The sequence below is a fragment of the Ahaetulla prasina genome, chromosome 1, assembly GCF_028640845.1.
Source record: "Ahaetulla prasina isolate Xishuangbanna chromosome 1, ASM2864084v1, whole genome shotgun sequence".
Classification (NCBI taxonomy): Eukaryota; Metazoa; Chordata; class Lepidosauria; order Squamata; family Colubridae; genus Ahaetulla; species Ahaetulla prasina.
Window position 1 is genome coordinate 290,540,469 of NC_080539.1, and position 19,527 is coordinate 290,559,995.

The following is a 19,527-nucleotide window of genomic DNA, read 5'->3' on the forward strand; positions in this document are numbered from 1 at the left end:
GATGGTCGGTTGTCCTTTGAAGACCATTTGGCAACCGTCTCCAGGAGAGCATTTTATCAGGTTCGCCTGATCCACCAGTTGCGTCCCTTCCTGGACCGGGATGCCTTATGCACAGTCACTCATGCTCTCGTTACCTCTCGCCTGGACTACTGCAATGCTCTCTACATGGGGCTCCCTTGAAGAGCACCGGAGACTTCAGCTAGTTCAGAATGCGGCTGCGGGTTATTGAGGGCGTCTCGGGCTCCCACATAACACCTATCCTGCGCAGACTGCACTGGCTACCTGTTGTTTTCCGGGTGCGCTTCAAGGTATTGGTTACCACCTTTAAAGCGCTCCATGGCTTAGGACCGGGCTATCTACGGGACCGCCTACTGCCGACTTCTATCTCCCATCGTCCGGTACGCTCCCACAGAGAGGGACTCCTCAGGGTGCCGTCAGCCAAACAGTGTCGACTGGCGGCCCCCCGGGGGAGGGCCTTTTCTGTGGGAGGTCCGACCTGTGGAATGAACTTCCCCTCGGACTTGACAATTACCTGACCTTAGGACCTTTCGCATGAACTTAAAACTTATTTATTTCGTATGGCTGGACTAGCCTGATTTTATTTTTATTGGATGGGTTTTAAAATTTTGTTATTTTACGGGAGTACGTTTTTAACATTTTGGGCATTTGAATTAGTTTTTTAAGGGATGTTTTTAATTACTGTGTGTATTTATATTTTATCTGCCTGTTCACCGCCCTGAGTCCTTCGGGAGAAGGGCGGTATACAAATTAAAATATTATTATTATTATTATTATTATTATTAACTATAGCCAGCAGCTAGAAATCTCAGAAATTCACCTACTCCCCTAGAGATTTGGAAATTATTATTTTCTAAAGGAATTATTAGCACCATCATTCAATGGACCAATTTAAAAATTAAAGAAGAAAGATTGAAATTCAAGGATGGAGAAACAGAAAATGACATGCGCGATGTGGACCGATACATTTTTTACTGCTTTATACATCAAATTTTAGATCCAACCATGAAAACATTGAATGTCTTTTGCTACTGAGGTCATTATGACCTCATGTCGGTAATAGTGTAGCCGAAATAGTACGTCTGTGGTTAAGGGTTAAATATTTTTATTTTCATTTTACTGTTTAGGTATTCAAATATTATGTTTGTGTATGAGAGAGGAAGAGGAGAAGGATATATAGGTAGTCCTCAATTTACAACAGTTTGTTTAGTGACCATTCAAAGTTACAACGGCATTGAAAAAAAAATAACATGGATGTTATTCAGACACGCAACCATTACAGCATCCCGAATTATGGACCCATTATAAAAAAATTCAGATGCTTGGCAACTGACTCATATTTATTAACGGTTGCAGTGTTCTGGGGTCATGTGATCACATTTTGTGACCTTTTGAGAAGCAAAATCAATTAGAAAGCCAGATTCAACTTAACAATCATGTTACTAACTTAAGAATTACACTGATTCACTTAACGATTATGGCAAGAAAGGTTGTAAAATGGGGAAAAATACTTAACAGCTATTTCACTTAGCAACAGAAATTTTGGGCTCAATTGTGATCATATGTTGAGGACTACCTGTAGTTTCAGAACTCAGAAAGTTTGCAATAAAGGAATAAAAGTACTGAAGCAATGCTATTTCTGCACAAGCAGAGACCTTCATTATAATCGTAGTCTGGAATCACAAGTTATTTTTCACACACACACACACACACACACACACACACAATTCTATCCATCAAAAATAAATTTAAAAGTGTGTTCTTCCACTTTCTTATATTCTCCCAAATTTTATCTGATCTGCATAAGAGTCAGGAGTGATTCCTGTCTCCTTCATTTCAAAAAGATTGTAATAGTGCTGGTATATTGTTTTAGATTTTGTGAACTACCATATTTTCAGACAAATAAAATTGTAATTGTCTTAAATGAGGAAGACAGCATTGAGCTTCCATAAAAATCAGTGGAACCCTGTAAAAGTCTGCATGTTTCTTAATATAGTTCTATTTTGAAATTTAATGGTACAGAGGAACAGGAAAGAAAGCAGTGTAGGATTTATATTGTGCATAATTGTTTATTTTCCTGTACTGCACATAGTTATAAGGGCACATTAAATATAATTGTTGTGACTGCTATGTACTTGTAAGTATTATTCACCTCTTCAGATAAAATTATAAAGATCATGAATTGAAAAAAAAAGAAATATTAGTTGTACCTTTTCTCCTACTCTGTGCCATAGACAGTGAAGTTATATAAAGCACTTAGACTATACTTTAAAATTCAGAAGATTTATGTATGGTCTAGAGAGTATAAAAATTCATACATACTGACAAGAGTTTTGTTTATACAATTTTCTGTAGGAAAACATGGTCTTTCCACTTATCTCCAGGGGAATGATTAAGCTAATGGTCTACCTCATTTAGGAAAGAGAACATTACTAACTTACTTTTGAGTGCTTTCACTATTATATTCATTTATGACTTAAGCAATGCGGTTTGACAAAGCATTTTATCTCAAGTAGCATCTCTCTAGAGATTAATCTGCTATTAGACCAAATGAACTAAATGAACATTTAAAAAGTTTTAACTGTGTGCCAGTTACTTTTAATTAAATCACAGAAAACATGAGGAAATTACCCAGAAAGGCTTGGAATACTACAGAGGGAAAGATTTCATAGATAGGAAAGTGTTGCCCTTACACAACTTCCAGTACTCCAAGACAATTATAATCCATAGATAATAGTTTTTTTTTACTAAGAGTCCTAAAGTATGAAGGGTTTGTGTACCCATAATTTTGGTCAACCCTGGGCTGGGGAGGAAAATGACTTTCCTTCAGTCACTAGATAGGACATAGTGATGCAAAGTATAGTGCTTTCTCAAAATTCTGGTACTGTATTAAGTAGGTCCAGCAGAATTTCAATATGTCAACAATCCATCCAGAGTTACTTCCTACAAACTGATTTGTTGTATTTCTGCTTGAAGCTTACTAAGCTTAAGGTAATTATTATTATTATTATTATTTAAATTTGTATACCGCCCTTCTCCCGAAGGACTCAGGGCGGTTCACAGCCAAGTAAAAAAATACACAATACACTATAAATATTAAAATACAATTAAAAAACTTATTAAATTGGCCACAATTAAAATTTAAAAATAAAAACCCATTAAAAACCCATAAACTTAAAAAACTAACCCAGTCCAGCGCAGATGAATAAGTGAGTTTTAAGCTCGCGGCGAAAGGTTCGGAGGTCCGGAAGTTGACGAAGTCCTGGGGGGAGTTCGTTCCAGAGGCGGAGCCCCACAGAAGGCCCTTCCCTGGGTGTCGCCAGGCGACACTGTCGCGCCGACAGCACCCTGAGGAGTCCTCTCTGTGAGGCGCGCGGGTCGGTGAGAGGCATTCGGTAGCAGCAGGCGGTCCCGTAGATAACCCGGCCCTATGCCATGGAGCGCTTTAAAGACGTTCACCAACACCTTGAAGCGCACCCGGAAGGCCACAGGTAGCCAGTGCAGCCTGCGCAGGATAGGTGTCACTCGGGAGCCACGAGGGGCTCCCTCTATCACCCGTGCAGCCGCATTCTGGACTAACTGTAGCCTCCGGATGCCCCTCAAGGGAGCCCCATGTAGAGAGCATTGCCGTAGTCAGGCGAGGCGTCACAAGGGCGTGAGTGACTGTGCACAAGGCATCCCGGTCTAGAAAGGGGCGCAACTGGCGCACCAGGCGAACCTGGTGGAAAGCTCTCCTGGAGACGGCCGTCAAGTGGTCTTCAAAAGACAGCCGTTCATCCAGGAGAACGCCCAAATTGCGCACCCTCTCCATCGGGGCCAATGACTCGCTCCCGACAGTCAGCCGTGGACTCAGCTGACTGTACCGGGATGCCGGCATCCACAGCCACTCCGTCTTGGAGGGATTGAGCTTGAGCCTGTTTCTCCCCATCCAGACCCGTAATATCTTGGAAATGAATGGCATATTTATATTTGGAAATTCACTGGATATTCAGGTAGTCATCAACTTACTGCAGTTCATTTAATGACCATTCAAAGTTAGAATGGCAAAATGGAATGGAAAAAAAAGTGATGTATGACCATTTTCACATTTACAACAATGGCAGCATCCCCATGGTCACATGATGAAAATTGAGATGGTTGACAACCGACTCATATTTATGACAGTTTCAGTGTCCCAGAGTCCAAGCAAAGTCAACAGGGAAGTTAGATTCACTTAACAACTGTGTTACTAACTTAACCACTAGAATGATTAGCTTAACAACTGTGGTAAGAAAGGTCATAAAATGGACTATAACTCAATTAACAACTATCTTGTTTAGCCACAGAAATTTTGGGTTCAATTTGGTCATAAATCGAGGACTATCTGTAGTTGTGACTGAAAAGAACTTGCTCAAAACTGTAGAGTCACTGTTCATTCTGTAAACTGATTAATTTCAACTAATATTCCACAGATGTTAGTGTTTATTATTAATTATAGATTTGGACATATTTTGCACCTATGAGCAATTGTCACTTAATAATAGATGTGCAGACATAAAATATAGCATGTGAACTATTGTTCATTTTATACATTTTCTAAAACTGCACTGGACACAGGAATTATTTTTATTTCTACTGTATTGAAAATGAAAACAGATTTGGGTGACTTTTCTTGAAGCAAAATGAATTGGAATAGAGAATCTTAATTACATTTCCAGGGTCAATGACCTATTTTAAATATTAATAGTTATAAAATAGCTTAAACACTTTAATTACAATTTATAATGGATCAGTGGAAGGATATGTTGTTGAAAGGATTGAAATTTACACTATGTAATATAGTGGTACCTTGATATTTGATTGATTCAAAACTGATTGAATTAGGTATTTGACACATTAAAATGTTGTCCCAGTACTTGGCATTTGTTTAGTACTTGATGCACTCTGATAGGAAAAAAGAAACAGTTACAGGGAATGCACACAAAGTCAGCCATGCTGGCAAGTTTGCTGCAAAAGACGGGGACAACCACAGAGGGAGGACACGAAGTCAGCCATCCTGGGAAGGTTCTTTATATAGGAAAAGGGACACAGAAAGTTCTTCCCGGCCAAAACAAAGGTAAGTCATGTAATTTGTTTGGGGCTCATCCTTTTCAGTACTCATGGCACCTCCCAGAATGAATGAACACTGAGTACTGAGGTACCACTGTAGTCTTAAAGATATATTTTTTTAAATGATGTATTGTTAGTACCCTGGAAATCTATCTAGAATGCATAAAGGGTCTTCAAATCTATGATGAAAATATAATCAACAAGACATTTTATCATAGTTGTTGGACATGTAAAAAAGCCAGAAAATTTGGACAGAATAATATACAATAATACAGAAGATTTTAAAGACTCATATACAATTGAAAACAGAGACTTTTCCTTTGGGATTGACAGATAAGTATCTGGAAAATAAAATATGGGACTTTGTTTTCCATGCAAACAGTGCAAGGTTCAAAGATCTGACTTTACCCATAATGGAGGAATGAATAGTGAACATGATGGAATTTGCTGACATGGCTGAATTGATGGCTTTAATTAAAGATACGACAGTATCTAAGTTTAATGATGATTGGAAATCACTTATTGACTTTTTTGTGGGAATTAGAAAAAAAAATAATGTTATGATTATGGTTTTGAGGATTAGAATAAACATTATAAAGAAAAATTAAATTTAAATAATAAATGTTACCATTTTACATACCTCTATTGGTTATGGAAGTAATATAATTCCAAGGATAAATTGATGAGAATTCCAAGGTGAGAATGCCTAATATTTTCAGAATCCATAAAGTTCTAAGGAAATAACTCTACTTCATAAACACAATTGATGGATCTTGAAAAGTTTATTACAGATGCTGCTGCTTTGCCTCTTGACATTCTTGTGTAATAAATTCTATCATTCATGTTCTACTGAATGACAAAGAAAGGGTGCAGATGGAGGCCACTAATAATCTGTTATTAGGAATTTATACTTGCATTGCTGGTATATACAGTGCCATTTATAACATCACAGTGCATCAGAAGAAAGTCTATCAGATGTATCTTTAGAAAGCAAAAAAAAAAAAAAAACCTGTGGAAACTATGAAGTCCACATATCTTCTGAATAGAGTGCATTGACCAATTTACAGGATTGTTATGGAAGTGACCAATTAAAGTTGCTCCAAAATCTAGCCAAACATGAAAGAAAGTAAATTTGTCAGTTCTTTGAGAGACCAGAATCCAGACTGAAGCAGAGGTTCTTCTTATTATGACATCGAGACCATTGAGTGTCTCGTGTATGAGAGATAAATACCATATAAACAATTAGATCTCTCTGTTTTCCCTCTTTTTCAACAGAATTTGACAGCACAACTCAAAATGAGCTACAGTGAGGTGTTCAGTGAGAAAAAGACCAATTATTTTGGTCCTTTTGCTTTGTCCCTTTGCTTTGCTTTGCCTGAGAAAAGAACGAGGTCATGTGTCATTTACAAGCTTGTGAGACAGGAAGGGAGTGCAGCCCAAGGTGATGAATGCATTGGCAGAAAACCGATTATGCTGCTGTCAGCGTTTAGTTAGCTAGCTGTCAGTAATTCTAGCCATGACTGCTCTTGTTCCTAGCACCTCAAGACAGAATGCTCTCACTCTATTAAGAACATGTGAGATAAGTTAAGTTTCTTAGAGATACATACAACAACTGGAGTGTGCCAATCCTTCAAAAGAAGTGTTTTGGAAAGTGTGAGAGTAAACATGTGCTTTAAAGTGGCTGTGCAGGACTGGAAGATGCTAAGGGTTTAATGTTTCCAAAAGGAAGATCTGCAGAGCTTTTAAGAATCGGATTAGCTGTTCCTGCAGATGCATACATCAGCAAATACAACTGTACAAATGCTTGCTGGATTTGCCACTAAGAGATAATTAACTGTATTCTAGAAGTAAATGAAAATGTTTCTATTCTGGGGAAAAGTGGCACCGTATTTTTCAGAGTATAAGATGCACCTTTTTCCCCCAAAAAAGAGAGTGAAAATCTGAGTGCATCTTATACTCCGAATGTAGCCCCACCCAGCTTCTCAAACAGAGGTTTCAGAGGCTGAAAAAAAGCATCAGAAACAAAGCTTCTGAAAAGAAGCTCCCAGAGCTTCAGAAATAAGCCCCAAATAGAGCTTCAAAGCCTTATTTTCTGAAGCTGATTCAGAGGCTTTCAGAGGCAGAACAATGTTTTTTTTTTCTGAAACAGAGTTTCAGAAGTTTCAGAGGCAGTAAAAAAAGCAAGGCACAGAGCTCATAACCAAGGAACCTGTTGCTAAAATTCACCTCTGAAAACAGCTGATTGGGGGTATTCCGGGAGGCCAATCCACCTGCCAATCAGCTTTTTTCTAATTTTCCTCCCCAAAAACTAAGGTGCATCTTATACTCCGAAAAATACGGTAGTTTCAATAAGGCTGACAAATTCTCTCCCCCCCACCCCCACAATTCTCTAGCTATGTTAGCCTTCAGTGATAACAGAAGGACCTGGTTTCATAGGTAGAGATAAATACAACAACTGGAGTGTGCCAATCCTTCAAAAGAAGTGTTTTGGAAAGTGTGAGAGTAAACATGTGCTTTAAAGTGGCTGTGCAGGACTGGAAGATGCTAAGGGTTTAATGTTTCCAAAAGGAAGATCTGCAGAGCTTTTAAGAATCGGATTAGCTGTTCCTGCAGATGCATACATCAGCAAATACAACTGTACAAATGCTTGCTGGATTTGCCACTAAGAGATAATTAACTGTATTCTAGAAGTAAATGAAAATGTTTCTATTCTGGGGAAAAGTGGCACCGTATTTTTCAGAGTATAAGATGCACCTTTTTCCCCCCAAAAAGAGAGTGAAAATCTGAGTGCATCTTATACTCCGAATGTATCCCCACCCAGCTTCTCAAACAGAGGTTTCAGAGGCTGAAAAAAGCATCAGAAACAAAGCTTCTGAAAAGAAGCTCCCAGAGCTTCAGAAATAAGCCCCAAATAGAGCTTCAAAGCCTTATTTTCTGAAACTGTTTCAGAGGCTTTCAGAGGCATAACAATTTTTTTTTCTGAAACAGAGTTTCAGAAGTTTCAGAGGCAGAAAAAAAAGCAAGGCATAGAGCTCACAACTAACTAACCTGTTGCTAAAATTCACCTCTGAAAGAGCTGATTGGGGGTATTTTGGGAGGCCGATCCACCTGCCAATCAGCTTTTTTCTTATTTTCCACTCAAAAACTAAGGTGGGTCTTATACTCCGAAAAATACGGTAGTTTCAATAAGGCTGACAAATTCTCTCCCCCCCACCCCCACAATTCTCTAGCTATGTTAGCCTTCAGTGATAACAGAAGGACCTGGTTTCATAGGTAGAGATAAAGTGACTCCCAACACAATCACCTGCCATTCAAAGCTTCAAGGGGGTGCTTTGCTTTGATGAAGTTTCAACGAAAGTATCCCTTCTATCTAGTGAAGTGGAAAAAGAAATAGCTTTTAAGCGTGCCAAAAAGCCCTAATGTTGGATCAAAGTAGCAATGGAGATACACAAACCCTGTCTCACTCCAGCCTTACTCTACAAATTATCAGGACAGACCCTATAGATTGGGTGTGTGCACATTGGTGACCCTTTGGCATATTATGAACATTAAAGTAGATTTAAATCATCACACTGATTTAACACCAATATATTAGATGCAACAAGGGTTTGCTTCAGATTAGAGATTAAGTGTTCTAGCCCAGTTGGTTTATTTCAACTTGATTATTTTCCACAGTTAAAAAAATAACCCTCCATCTATTTGTATTTACATTTCCATTTGCAGAGAAAGAGAGAAAGAAAAAAAGAAAAAAAGAAAGAAAAAAACCCCAGCTGATATTTATTCAGGTTAAGCTAAGGAGACATTAAATGTTTTGAAAAGAGGGATACTACATGCTATAGAATAACTTTACAGAATTATATCATATTGTATCCCTCTTTTCAAAACAATTCATTATGAGCTATTTGTTGGAATGTTAAGCTAAATCGTGCGTATTCCTTTCTTTTTTTTAAAAAAAAAAATAGATTGCATTTTTGTCAGTATTGCTGCTTTCAAATTATTTCCTGTCTACAAAAGTATAACAAAAGGGTCTTTCTTCATTTCAGTGTAATAGAACACAGTTGGGAAAGAGAAACAAAATCTATTGGATATGTTTTTTTTTAGTGGGAAAACCCCCAAAATCTACGGCCCTGCACTCGCAAGTTCAGACATGGCTTGCTGTCATTGTTTTCATAGGCCTTACATATGTAACCCACATATCAGTGGTGGGTTTCAAAATTCTTTACTACCAGTTCTGTGGGTGTGGCTTGGTGGGTGTGGCATGGCTTGGTGGGCGTGGCTTGGTGGGCGTGGCAGGAAAAGGATACTGTAAAATCTCCATTCCTACCACACTTCAGGGGAAGTGCAAAATCTCCATTTTTTCCCAATCAGCTGGGACTTGGGAGGCAGAGAATAAATGGGGGCGTGGCCAGTCAGAATTTTTACTACCGGTTTGCCGAACTACTCAAAATTTCCACTACCGGTTCTCCAGAACTGGTCGGAACCTGCTGAAACCCACCTCTGCCATATATACACAAGCCAAAGTAGGTACTATCAAAAAATGTGGTACTGTGTACGGGTGGAAATTTCAGGAATTTCAAGGGCAAAATTGAGCTTAAGCGGATTCCCACAATATGGATGCTATACCCATCTGTCTTTGCAGCATAGTCTTTAATAAGCTGCATAAATCCACATTTAGACCTCGAGGATGGAAGCTGCAAACCGCTATTTTAAGGAGATAAGAATGCATAGAAAATAAAGCCAAATTTAATACAAATTTATTAAAATTAAAGGTGGCGAAAAGATTGATGTGCTCACGGCAGATGTCCAATCAAATATGGAATACATCCTTATGGCAGCAGACAAGAAAACATTAAGCTGGTGTGTTATGCTGTGTATTACTTAGTGTATCTGCAGTAGAATAAATCACCTTAAAGTATATTAGTATAATTTAATAACACATTTTTATCTCATTTTCTATTCGCACTGTAAATTAGCTCAGCAGTATGATTTCAGGGGGCCTATCTGGGAGAATAGTAATTCCATTTGTTGAAAAATGGTGGATAGAAAGCACACTGAGGCAGGCAGGGAATTGGTTTGCTTAAATCCAGGACATCATTCCATTAATTAAGCAATATACTATGATTGCACTGGCACCTTTCCCAATGCACAAGTGAGCTTAATTTGCAGCATTGCTACATGGAAGGTGTGCCAATATGAACCTTGAATTTTAATGGAAAACATTTTGAATAATTTTCAACACAGGGCATGGAAATTAATGAAGCGCACATTCGCTAGACTGCTTCCAGAAGGCAGAGAGTGCATGTCTCCGTGTGATGGGCTGAGCAATTCAGAAAATGAATGACCCTCAAGTGGACATAAGAAAGTCCTAGTGAATTTAGTGATTCCAGCACAAGACAGCATGCATGGATTTATTGTGAACCTGAGGCTTTTCTCTTCACTGCCAAGCAATACCCAATACTCCAAAGAAAGCAGGAACTTAACGTCTGGTGTGTTTGTTCAGCAGGTGCAGAATATCAGCCATTACACACTGAATCCATTGACTTTTTAGTTAGTTAATTCAGTACTGATGGATACAGCTCAAGATGTTGAACTGACAGATGGGTAAACAGAGTGACAGTACAGAGAGACAGCCAGACTAGACTACCTCGCTCACAACTTAATTTGAAATCTATCGTTAGAATTACACCAGTCAAACTGATTTAAACACGTACTGATTATTTTCTGCTAGTAATGCATATGAAGAAGAGATGGAAATCTCTGATGTGGCTAATCAGGTATTCTCTTGAAAACACAGAGAGTCCAAACATATTCAGTACTCTATTCAGATATTCTCCAGCCATAGAGTACACTGCCATCAAATCTCAATTGATCAATCAATCAGAATAGAGCCAGAAGGGACCTTGGAGGTCTTCTAGTCCAACCCTCTGCTCAAGCAGAGCACACTATAGCATTTCAGATAGGTAGTTGTCCAGTCTTTTCTTAAAAACCTCCAGTGATAAAGCACCTACAACTTCTGAAGGCAAGGTATTCTTACTGGTTAGTTGTCTCCACTAGGAAGTTTCTCTTTAATTCTAGGTTGCTTCTCTCCTTGATTAGTTTCATCCATAGTTTCTTGTCTTGTCTTCTGGTTCTTTGGGAAAAAAGTTGACCCCCTTTTCTCCAGACATCTCTCCAGCTTCACATAATTTTGAAACTACAGAACAAGGAGATGAATCTTTAAAACTGCAGAAAATGAAGTTGATCACACTGCAGATTTTTACTTTCCATATAGGTCATGCTTGGTTTTGGATTAACATCCAATGTGAAGTCAGTCAACTCTGATTGTTGAATAAGCCTTGAAAGGATATGTGAAAATTCATCAATAGAAGAGAAAGAGAAAAGTTAAACTGGTGTTAAACTGTCTAGTTTTGCTGCTTGTGCAGCAAAACAGCATTGGGCTAGAACAAATGTCTAGAAGCTGCCCCCCAGTTGCCTTATTCCTACTATGGGATAGTTGGAAAGTCAGAATTTTTAGTTAAATTTTTGATCTTTATGCTTGAATAATGTTTCTTGTGACAGTACACAAAAGGCATACTGAATTAAGTCAATGGTTGGTATGCAGGATGCTTTTCTATACCATGATCTATTCATTATATGTCATCACGTTGGTATCAATTTTTAGTGATTGCTTAAATAGATTTTCTTCATGACAATCTGTCCTAACTTTATCCATCACATTTTCCAATGGTGCACACTTTGGCACTGTAACTGAAACTAGCCACCTTTACTGCTGCTCATCCTCTTCTTTTCTTTCAACTTTCTAGCAATACAGTCTTCTTCAGATGCCTTCACATAATATGTCCAAAGTAGAATAATTTGAACTTTAATTTATTTGTTTGTATTTATTTATTATTTATTTATTTGTCAAACACCTATAAGATAACAGATACAAGTATAAACATGATTATGAATACAGAATAAAGATACAAATAAATGGGGGCAGTAGGACAGGGACGGTAGGCACATTTGTGTGCTTATGCATGGCCCCTTACGGACCTCTTAGGAATGGGGTGAGGTCAACAGTAGACAGTCTAAGGTTAAAAGTTATGGGGGTTTGGGGAAGTAACCACAAAGTCGGGTAGTGCATTCCAGGCATTGACCATTCTGTTGCTGAAGTCATATTTTCTGCAATCGAGTTTGGGGCGGTTTACCTTAAGTTTGTATCTATTGTGTGCTTGTGTCACTCTTGTCACTCTGGATTGATTTGCTCCATGATTCCCCACCACCACTTTGTTTTTTAGCTGTTCTTGGTATTTTCAGTGATTTTGACCAATACCACATTTCAAAAGCATCAATACTCTTTCTATGCTGCTTTTTCAAAATCCACTTTTGTTTTCAAAAATACCAAGAGAACACAAAAGGTCCCATGATTCTGAACTTTGTTGGTATATATGGGCATGCTATATGATGTTCACATGCGATGTGAATATATTTTCCTTTGAAAATATAATATAACTTAGTTTAAAATGACTCTGACGAAGGACGAAGCAGCCAGATAATGAAGTGTAAAACATGTTAGACAAAGAGGAGTGTAAAAGGATAAAAGTGAGAATATGGTTCCAGACTCATGATCTGGATTTAAGTGATGATTATAAATATAAAATTGGCAGAATGTCTTACCCATGCAAATTTTATCAATAATCTTTGATTGTTCAAATAGCATTTTTACATCTTATGTAATCTTTTGTCAAACTATTGTCAGGGTTGTCAGACAGTTTGGCTAGGAGCCCATTGATCATTGTTATAGGGTAGTTTAATAAAGAAACCTTGCTTCAGATCTTCATTGCTTTGGATCATATTCTAGTGAATTGTTTTTTGTCCATGACACTATCTAGACCAGCTTCAATACATATTTCTTTCTTAAGTGAAGGGGATAGATATAGAAGAATGGATGGATGGATGATGGAAGGACAGACAGACAGATAATAGACACAAACAGACAAACAGACAGACACTAACTTAGTACAAGAAAACTTATTCTTAAATTCTGCATGGGGATATTGTCCATTAAATACAAATCTACTTTTATAGGGCAGGCGGCTCAGTTTTCACAATAAATTTCCTCTTATTTTCTAACATTCAATAAGACTCTTAAAGACATAGAATCTCAAATTAGAATCCTTAAATATTTTGAGCACAATCTCACTTATCCAAAGAGAAAATATTTCATCCTTGAGAACACCATGAATTTATGAATTGCTGTTCTGTTTTAAGCAGTGGAAAACCATAACAATAGGAACCTCTTTGGTTGAAAATATGTATCTTTGTGTGTGCGTGTTGGTATATATGTGCAAGCATATACGAATATGCATGCTTAGAAGTATGCAAATGCTAAGTTATCAGCCTGGGTATGCCATGCTTTATCAGATCATTGTTAGATATGCTCAGTAAAAACACAGTTAATGTTCTATAGCAAAATATAAGTGACAATAATGGCCAAGAATGAACTTAAAGATCCATGTGCTCAAAATGTCAAATATAATAGAAGTTGACATTATTTCAGATTTTTGATTGCATGAGTTTCTTGATTTCCTGTAAATCCAGAACAATGGATTTAAGACATATGTTGGCATAGCACTCATTTTCCAGTGTAAATTGCTGGAAAAGATCAATAGCACTCATCATTTGTGTGAACAACACTTCTTCCTTATTAAAAAGGAAAATCATCCACATGAAAAGCATTCATCTGGAGGTATAATGAACTACTAAAAAGACACACCATTTGCAAAATGCAATTGCACTGAGAAATTTATCACAACATTGTACTCTTTACATTAAAACTAGTTTTTCTCCTTCTTTTCTTAACTTGTTTTTGGACATAGTAGGGACATAATAAATGGCTTTCAATTTATTGGCATACATTATTTTTCTGTTTTCAAAGATTCATATTTAACCCTGACTCTTATTAGAAAAAGAGCTACCCTTATAAGTCTTTGAGTACAATTGGAGTTACTCCCATATAAGTGGGTATAGGTTTACAGTCTTAATATGGCAGTCTTCATTTTTACTTACTTCCAATTTCTAAATATGAATACATTCTGTAACCACCTATACGTTGAGCAAATAAATTAATCCATATCAATAAAAACTTCTTTTAACTTATATAATATTGTTTTTACCCAACTGATGATCAATCAGAGTAAATAGCTTCATATCAGAAATTAGAGTATATCAAAGATTTGAGAGTACAGTTCAGTATTACTACTTAGAATGTCGAAAAGGGAAGGTGTGTATTATATTTCCTTCTGCTTTCACACACCTCAATTATAATTTTAAAAAAGAGAGACAGTAGGTGATTCCCCATGAATCACATATGATTACCCTTGATTCAAAACATCCAGGTATCATGACAAGTTATTGTCATTTGTATAGCATTGTGCAATTCATTGTTTGGTTTTCCAAAAGAAATATTGAAAAGAAAAAACTGCTCTAAAATACTGAGAAATAAGTAGACCAAAGGACAGTCAAAGCCTGTAGGAAAACTGTTCACCGCTGATTCTTATGATCATTCTGACAACGACCTCTAGAAGACTGGGCACGAATGCAAAAGAAAATGCAGGCAACCACATTTGCTATTCAATATTTGCCCTGAGTCTCCTTAGTCTGAGTCACTGACCTGTCATTCTAGGCAGCACATAAGACAGCTATTCAGCTCCTCTTTCATTCTCTCTGAAGAAGGAAAATGCTTTTGACTTGATGTCAGGGCCCACAAAATGCAGGAAAAGAGTGATGACATCAGCATGAAAGCTTTCCTTTACACTAACTAGGAGAGACGGCATTTCTCTCTTGCCTTCAAATTCACACTCCGACTGAAAGTGACCTGTATGAAAAAGAGGACAGTACTTCCCCAGTCTTCAAAGGACTTGGGAGCCTGTGTAAAATCCAGTGGACAGCATGTCTTCCTCTTTTTTATATAATAAAGAAATAACTCCTCCCGAGCTGAATACATAAGGCATGTTACTAGAAGTGCTTTCATGAAACTAAAATACTCTCATTCTCTTTTGTCCCACACTGAAAGTACTTGCTGCATATCCTGCAGTTTAATACTCCACAGGCTATATATCGGTTTTGCAGAATTTATCTACTGGAAGAGTCTGCTCAGCAGAACAAAACAAAAAAACCATACACAGAGCCTTTTTTTTTTTTTTAGGGGAAAAAATCTCTTTTATGCTGAACTTGAAAAACAGCTTGCCATGGAATAAGCATTTGTCAGGGCTTTTGGTTTATCAGTGTGTTCCAAGAACAAGTGCAATAAATCTGAGCTTGGATTAAGAATGCAAACCCCTTCGACTAAGAATTCTTATTTGCAGTATCATTGCTTGACTTCTCCTGGGTGATGTAATTTAGAGACTTAGCATAATGGATGTCATGCCATGACAACACATGTTCAGAGATTGCTTCTTTTGAGGTATTGGGCAATTTCCTACAGTTAGATTGTGATCAAAGTACCTGTCGTAGAGATATATAACCATCTACTAATGGTATCATCTTTTTTTTTTAACTTTATCAACTCACATAACGATGTCAGAGAAATCATTACAACACTCAAGCATTTCCCAAATTTAATAATTATTGTGTCTACATAAAATACCAAAACAGAAAATCCTCTAAAAGTTTTTATACACACACACACACACACACACACACACACACACACACACACACACACACACACATATATATATATATATATATATATATATATATATATATATATATATATATATATATATATATATTTGTTTTCTGAGGTTTGCTCCCAGAAGCACGAAGCTGAAGCCTGAAGATGACGAATGAGACTTCGCCGAAACATTGCCAAGACACTTCCAATTTTACGCGGGAGAAAACCCGAATAACCAAAGACCTACATATATATATACACACACACACATATATATATACACACACACACATATATATATATATATGCACACTGAATTTCTAGTCAACTTATCAACTGGTTCTTAAGTCTTACTGTCTTACATTTTCAAGCTACATGGAATGATCGCTTGAAGAAATGTTTATATGAGCTGCAAAAAAAGATGACTTCTAATATCCCTCCATGATACCATGTATTGAGTATAGTAGAATGCAGGGAAGAGGGAGGGAGGTGGGGGAGAAAGTGCTAATAAATACTGCAATGATGCCATAATGTCTGACCTAAGTTATGTCATTTACATGGTTAGATCATGGCACATGTTGTCATTTATCCTCTTGTTTCCTATGTGGATGCCTAATCTAACAGCATTAAAAAAAAACCTGAAAAATAGCTAAAATATCTTTCTCAAATAGAATGCAATATAGAGTGTGAATACTGTTTTTTAATCCTTGATTCTTATGCAAACTACTTTGAATAAAATAATCCAAATATGAATTGAATGCAGAGGCTTGGAAACTTAATACCTGAAAAGAAAAACACTTGAGAAGCACTATCAGTAATTCATGCACCTTAGATGTCCTTGTTGGATTGAAAGTCAGGGCTATATATCTGAAGTAATTTAGAAAATAATCAGACTTTTGAAGGGGGAATTGTAATGTAGCAGATGGACTCAAGGACATGATAAAGTACCCCAGATATCATTATATCATATTCAATCTCAGCCTGCTAATGTTAATAATTAAGGATGAATGTATTTAAGCTAGAGAATTTTAGAAAGATAATTTACGACATTATTTCTTCACTGCACTTTCTAAAGTGAAATTTCAGGAAGAAGCATGCGATCACTGATATGAAATCTAAACACAAAATGTACAAAGTAAATACCTAAAAGTAAGGTCTTTAATCTAAGATTACTCTTTTTTTATTATTATTTGGTGTTTCTGAAACTTGCTAGAAAGAATAGATGTCTCATACATCCCAAAATTAAATTTGCCCAACCTATTTATGGTCCAATTGCCGCAAAGCTTTTAATATGAAAGCCATAGTGACATCTATGAGAAGAAAAAGTAGATTGTTTTCTATTATTTTGGACTGACAAGGAGTAACTGGGCCAAAGTCACCCTGTTGTGACCTAGGCCCAAGTAGTTATTACCAGATGCAATCAGTCCTAAACAAACATATTTTATTAGAACAGCTGAGAATTACTTCATTCTCAGCTTAGTCCAAATTAATTCCAAAACTAATCCTTCAGAAAAAGTCCTCTAGCCTTATCACGAACCTTTGTCTTCTTTGCCACACTGCCAAAGGCTTTTCTTGGCAAAGCCCTACAAAGTTCAGATGCTGACTAGAAACAATTGTAGGAACATTGCTTTCCTACAAAGAGCCCAAGAGCCATTGCTGCTCTTTTAAGCCTTATGGGAGGGGCCAATAATTTCCTGGCCTTACTCCCGAATCATCCTTTTTGCTTTAGCTGCTCTTGCCTTCTGGCAGCTCTTCACATGCATGCACTAGGAACAGGCTCCTCTGCCTCTCCACTGTCCGCCTCTGGAGGCTCAGGAGTCCGTGCATCACTCCCAGTTGCCCCTGGCTCCATCTCTGCCTCCGATGCAGAACTCTCATCCAGGCCTTCTCCTGACTCCAGGACTGATCCATTGTCCTCCCCAGCCTCCTCACTGTCCGACTTTGCTGCTAGCTCTGCAGGCTGCTGGCGGACCACAACACACTCAGCCAGTTTTCATACTCAGAGAAGGGTTAGAAATCACGGTGTTCTAGTTTCTAGGGTGCATCTCCATCATTATACCAGGCTGGTTCTGTAACGTCATACAACTCAATATATTGTATCTATACAGCAGTCCTCAAACTTTCTGGCTCCTCAGATTGGCAGTGATGGTGATGGCAGGAGGGGAGGGGATGGTTTTGTGTGCACACATGCTGCTTGCACAAATGAAGCTTCACACACCGCTTGCCTACCATTTGCATGGCCCGATTCCCAAGAGGCTGAGGACCAGTATTGCTCTGATCTACAGGATATAATTATACAGTACATATGTGGGTTCACTTTCTCACTAAAATACATAAATACCTCTGACAAATGTCATACCCCTTATTTCTTTTTATTAACTGGTTAATCTATAAGGTTCAAATAATTTCATACAATGAAGAACATAGAAAAATAAAAACTCAAAAATTCCTTTAAAAAAATAATTAAACAATACACCAGTTTTGAATGACTTCTCCATTCAAAACAGTGGAAAATTTTTATATGGGTTATAATACTGTAACTAAACTATACTATATGTATAATACTATAGGTAAACTAACCTATGCTGATAGTAACATTTCAACCAATTGCACTACAGAAAAACAACACCCTCAGAAATTTACTTAGAAAAGACACTTCTCATAGTTTTTAAAATATTGAATACAGAATTGAGGGTCATCTGTTGTTCATGATACCTACTGATCAAGCTAAAAATATCAGATAGGGTGATATTCTTCTCAGTACTCTTCAAAATATTCATAAATGACTTAGGTGAGGGAATAGAAGGGGAACTCATAAAATTTGAAGATGACACTAAGCTGGCAAGAATAGCCAACACCCCAGAAGACAAGCTCAGAATCCAAAAAGATCTCAACAGACTTGAACAATGGGCCCCAACCAACAAAATGAAATTTAATGTGCAGAAAAGCAAGGTTTTATACATAAGCAGGAAAAACCAAAAGTTCAAGTACAAATTAGTGAAACCTGGCTCAAAAATAATAACTGAAAGAGGGACCTTGGAGTCCTAGTGGACAATCACTTAAACATGAGCCAGAAGTGTATGGCAGAAGCCAAAAAAGCTAATACAATCCTTGGTTGTATAAACAGAGGCATAGAATCAAACTCAAGTGAAGTATTAGTACCACTTTATAAAGCCTTAGAAAGACCACACCTGGAATGCTGCATCCAGTTTTGGTCACCATATTACAAACAAAGATGTTGAGACTTTGGAAAAAGTGCAAAGAAGAGCAACTAAGATGATTAAGGGCTTGGAGACAAAAACATACGAAGAACAGTTGTAGGAATTGGGTATGACCACTCTAGAGAGAAAAAAAAATGACTAGGGGTGACATGATAGCAGTATTGCAGTATTTGAGGGGTCTCTACAAAGGAGAGTGGGGGTCAACTTATTTTCCAAAGCACCAGAAGGCAAGACAAGAAAAAATGGATGGAAACTGATCAAGGAGAGAAGCATCCTGGAATTAAGGAGAAACTTTCTAACAGCAAGGACAATTAACCAGTGGAACAGCTTGCCTTCAGAAGTTGTAGGTGCTTCATCCCTGGAGGTTTTTAAGAAAAGATTGGGCAGCCATCTACAGAAATAATGTAGGTCTCCTGCTTGAGCAGGGAGTTGGACTAGAGGACCTCCAAGGTCCCTTCCAGCTCTATTCTGATTGATTGAATTATCTTCAGTGACTTCAGAATAAATGTTAAATAATATAGGCTGCAGCATAAATTTCTT

At 37.5% G+C, this 19,527-nt stretch overlaps 1 protein-coding gene across 1 annotated transcript in view; it reads right to left on the bottom strand.

The window, feature by feature from the left end:
* LRRC4C (leucine rich repeat containing 4C) overlaps positions 1–19,527 on the bottom strand; it is a 365,164-nt gene that overhangs the window by 343,355 nt on the left and 2,282 nt on the right. The window lies entirely within an intron of this gene.